The sequence below is a fragment of the Montipora foliosa genome, chromosome 3, assembly GCF_036669935.1.
Source record: "Montipora foliosa isolate CH-2021 chromosome 3, ASM3666993v2, whole genome shotgun sequence".
Lineage (NCBI taxonomy): Eukaryota > Metazoa > Cnidaria > Anthozoa > Scleractinia > Acroporidae > Montipora > Montipora foliosa.
Window position 1 is genome coordinate 18,722,121 of NC_090871.1, and position 5,000 is coordinate 18,727,120.

General features: G+C 53.3%; 1 protein-coding gene across 1 annotated transcript in view; it reads right to left on the minus strand.

Annotated features, from left to right (window-relative positions):
- The window catches only part of LOC137996989 (ATP synthase subunit O, mitochondrial-like), a 12,853-nt gene that overhangs the window by 3,677 nt on the left and 4,176 nt on the right, over nt 1-5,000 (minus strand). The gene's annotated exons all lie outside the window — the stretch shown is intronic.

Genomic DNA, 5,000 nt, shown 5'->3' on the forward strand with positions numbered 1-5,000 from the left:
CGCCGATCCGTTAGCGTGGCCAAAGGATTTCGTCCTTCATCGCCCGCGGTTTTTTCTCGCTCTCTGTCGTGTTTGTTGGTTCGTTTTTCACTTCTTTTTCGTGGTCGCCTCTAACTCGCTCGTCGCTGGTTGGTGTTCGATCATACATCATGCCGAACCCACCTCGTTCAACCAACAATAGCTTGTCCGCTGGACTTCGTTCGGAGGACATACCTCTCTTGTCCCCCGCGCCGATGGTGGTTTCTACGGCTCCCTCTGGCCCCGTGGCGCCTTTGGCCGTCGATTCCATCGCCGAGGCTGTTGTTCGCGCGCTTGGAAGCACCCTTCCGACTATCATCTCTTCAATTCAAGGGAGCGCCCCCTCGCCATTACCCCCTTCCGTCCTTGGCACTTCTGTTGGCGTCACTCCATCTAGCTCCTCTGGATCGACTGCTGTTTCTTGTGATGTCAATGTCTCGTCTATTGGGGCGTCATCAGGTACGTTTACTTTGCCGGCCTTCATTCCTACCTTTTCTCCTGTGTCGGCCATCACTGACTCAAGCTCGGCCCGCTTCATGGCCCCCATTACCTCTCCATTTGCGAGTCCCAGTGTATCCGGCAGCCTGCCAAGTTTTGGTAACTCTGGATCAGTGCCTACGTCTGAGAAGGCTTTCATTGTTGGTCCTGGTCATGCACCAGTCCCGGCAAAATTGGCCAAGAAGATCATAGAGGGCCAGTTCGTGGAGTTGGCGGATCTACTTACAGTCAATCTCCGAGCTGGGGATCAGGAACCACAGACCTTCCTGGAGGGTAAACTCCTGGTGTCCAACGTAAAACGCAGGCAGGTTGAAATCAAGGATATTCTTACTTGGACTGAGGCCTTCACGATTTTCCAGCTGGTCCTGTGTGCCTCTCACCCCCTGCGTTGGTTAGACTTGACCAGATATAAGCTGCTCATTATTCAAACAGCCCGCCAATATCCAGGTCTGGCTTGGCTTGAATACGATCTGGCCTTCAGAAGGGATGCCGCTGCCTCGGGCCTTACGGATTGGTCCAAAATGAATTTGGATCTGTATAGTTTTCATTTGCGTTTGCCAGCATCGTCCTCACTGCAACCAAGGCCGTCTTCCCTTTCCGGGTTTCCTCAGTCTTCCTCAGACAGCCCAGACTCCCACCGACGCACACCATTCTGCCATTCCTGGAATGAAGGGAAATGCCGGTGGCTATTTGGGAAGTGCAAGTTCCGCCACAACTGCAGCAATTGCGAGGGAGAGCATACCAAGGCTAACTGCCCCTTTCCCCGCTCAGCTGGATTTCGTTCCCGTTCCCGCTCCCCCTCCCCTGGAGGGAGCAGGGGACAGTACTGAGGGGCGAGGTTCGCCCAGTGTTGTGTTTGTACATAGTTTGAATGATGTGATTGCGTTGCCTCGCCAGCCGAATGGATTGCCTCAGTTGGCAAAGTTGTTTTGTCCTGTTCCAGTTTCAGTTCCAGTCTCAGTTCCCGTTTCTGTTCCAGTTAAGCCCAGCGTTCCAGTTGTCTCTTTTGCCCCGTTATCTCCGGTGTCTCAGGTCACACCATTACAGTTGGATCAATTTCAAGCCGAATTATGCCACCATCCCAACAAGTCAGCTGTGGCATTTGTGACTTCTGGCATACGGGATGGATTTCGGATAGGCTTTGACCCATCCTTGGTGTCCCTCAAATCTGCATCTTCAAACATGCGTAGCTCTGCTGAGCACCCATCAGTGATTGACTCCTACTTGCAAGCTGAAGTCTCTTCTGGCAGGGTGGCAGGTCCTTTTCCAGTGCCCCCGCTTCCGTCATTGCAAATAAGTCGTTTCGGGGTGATCCCCAAAACTAATCAGCCTGGGAAGTGGCGTCTCATTTTAGACCTATCACCCCAGAGGGGCAAAGCGTCAATGACGGCATCCCTAAGCCCCCGTTTACAGTTCAGTATGTTTCAGTGGATGCTTTCATTGATGGCATAATGTCTCTGGGTCGAGGGACGTTAATGGCCAAGTTCGATGTGGCCAGTGCATATCGGAATGTGGCTATCCACCCAGACGATCGCCCCCTTCTTGGCATGAAGTGGCGTGGGCAATATTTTGTGGATTTGGTGCTCCCTTTAGGGCTGCGTTCAGCACCATTTATTTTCACCGCCATTGCAGACCTGGTTGAATGGATCCTGGTTCACAATTATGAGGTTACATTTCTCCGTCATTACTTGGACGATTTCCTCACTTTGGGCCCACCGGCGTCCCCTGTGTGCCACAACAACCTTCAAACCTGCGTTCGTCTGTGTTCAAAACTTGGCCTTCCCCTTAATCCAGATAAGTTGGAGGGACCCGCGACTCGTCTTACAATCCTTGGGATTGAACTTGACTCCGAGAACCTTCAGGCTCGCCTTCCGACTGACAAGAGAGATAGGATTGTTTCACTGTTAGATGAGTGGTCGGCAAAACGTTTTTGTAAACGTCGCGAGCTGGAATCCCTGATTGGCCATCTCCATCACGCCTGCAAGGTCGCCCCACAGGGTAGGACATTCCTTCGCCGGATGATCGACTTGCTTTGTGCCTTTCGCCGTGATGATCACCCCATTAGGCTTAACCTGGAATTTCGGCGGGATTTAACCTGGTGGCGGGAACTGTTCCAAACTTGGGATGGCCTCAGTTTTTTCTGCATGCCCACATGGGCACCTCTCCCGGACTTCCAGGTCTCATCGGATGCAGCGGGCTCTTTGGGCTATGGAGCTATTTTTAAATCCCACTGGTTTGCTGGTGCCTGGTCAGCTGCACAAAGTTCCTCATCTATAGCGTACAAGGAGCTCTTCCCAATTGTAGTGGCAGCCTATCTGTGGGGCTGTCAGTGGGTATCTCGGCGGGTCGAGTTCTTTTGTGACAACGAGTCTGTGGTGGCTGTACTTAAGTCTGGCACCTCGCGGGACAAAAACCTAATGGTGTTGCTGCGTTATTTGACTATGCTGGCCATCCATCATTCCTTCTCATTTACAGCTTCATCTGTTCGAGGCAAAGCTAATCCAGTTGCTGATGCACTCTCTCGATTCCAATTTCAGCGGTTCAGACGCCTGGAGCCACAGGCCGACCCAACCCTGTCTCCTATTCCTGCTTCCCTTCTGGCAGCGCTTCAGATGCCTTGACTCAGAAGTGTCGGTTCTTACTTACCCAAGGTCTTGCACCTTCCACCCGACGAGTGTACCGATCCGCCCAACGTCGATTTACAGACTTTTGCCGCCAGGATGGTCGTGCAAACCAGGATGGCTCCATTCCCCCAGCCACTGAGGAGACTCTCATGCGCTTTGCTTCCTTCCTGGCCGACAACCTGAACCATTCCTCCATCAAGGTCTATCTATCAGCAGTGCGCTCCCTTCACATTGACCATGGCCTTCCCGACCCGCTAGTCAACTGTCTTCGTTTGCAGCGTCTGCTAAGGGGTATTAAGCGAGTTCAAGGTCCAGTGTCACCCAGGCGCCTACCTATCACCGTTGATCATCTGAAGGTCATTCAGTGCTCCTTGGACCTGTCTACTAGAGACCATGTGATGTTGTGGGCTGCGTGCTGCTTGGCATTTTTTGGGTTTTTGCGTGCGGGCGAATTCACGGTCAACTCGGCCTTTGATCCTCACACCCATATGACTGTTAGCGACCTGCAAGCAGACTCCTTGGTGAATCCCTCTTGTTTCAAAGTCCGTATCAAGTGTTCCAAGACAGACCCCTTCCGTGCGGGTTGTGATATCTACTTGGGGCGTGGCTCGGGCTCTGTGTGCCCCATAACAGCGTTGGGCACGTACTTGTCTCTGCGTGGGTCTGCTCCAGGGCCCCTGTTCTTGTTTAGTGATGGTCGTCCTCTTACCCGGCAGCAGCTATCATCCTTTTTGCAGTCTACCCTACATGGGGCTGGGTACTCCGGCGCCTACTCCGGCCATAGTTTCCGGATTGGGGCGGCGACCACTGCAGCGGCACGTGGTGTTCCGGATCACCTGATCAAAACCTTGGGGCGTTGGTCGAGCGAGGCATACCAGATCTATATCAGAACTCCAGTTAGTTCCATTGTCCGTGTTTCCTCCCAGTTGGTGGCGTAACAGGTAGTGGATTTCTCTGGTTACCAGCGGGGGTGGGTGCCTCAGGTTTGGGCTATCGGGGGCTTAGGCCTAGTTGCCCCGAGCCCCCTTGCTCCGGGTTCTTCTTGCCCGGAGATCCCTTCGGCATGGCGCGGGGGGCTCGCGGCTTGGTTGCGGGTTGGGCAGGCCAGTCGGGTGTTCTAGCGCCTTGGGGATGTGACTGCGGTTGCAGCCCCCAGGCTTCCTGGGCACCTACCCTCCACTGGCGACGTGGGCGTTAAATATAGTTAAATAAAATTTAACATAGTTAACGACTAGGAGCTAGTCTGGTCAGTAGTGTTTTGCAGGCGGTTGTTAGTGTCTTGGCCGTCTGGTAGCGTTGTTCAGCGTTTTGGTGCGTTCTGTAGCGTTTGTTATAGTTACATGGTTCACGACCGGGAGCTAGTCCGGTCAGTAGCGTTTTGTAGGCGTTTGTTAGCGTTGTTATGCGTTTTTGTAGCGTTTGCAGCACTCTTTAGGTTGGGGGAGCCCTGGGGCTGACATGGTTCAGCGGTATTCCTGCGTAGTGCATGCGTTGTCCAATGTGCTTGCAGCGTGTTTGTTGGCGTGGCGTTGTGAGTCGGTTTAGGAGTTTAGTGGTTCTCGGCGTTCCCTCCCTCTCCCCCCCCCCTTTCTTTTTTTTTTGTGCTCTTTTTTTTTGTGTGTTATTATTATTATTATTATTATTATTATTCCACTGAGCTATCTGGCTCAAGTGTGACGGGTGCCTTAGGGGGGCCTGGCGCGGGGGGCTCGTGGCTTGGTTGCGGGTTGGGCAGGCCAGTCGGGTGTTCTAGCGCCTTGGGGATGTGACTGCGGTTGCAGCCCCCAGGCTTCCTGGGCACCTACCCTCCACTGGCGACGTGGGCGTTAAATGAACATTAGTTCATTAATTCCCTTGCCA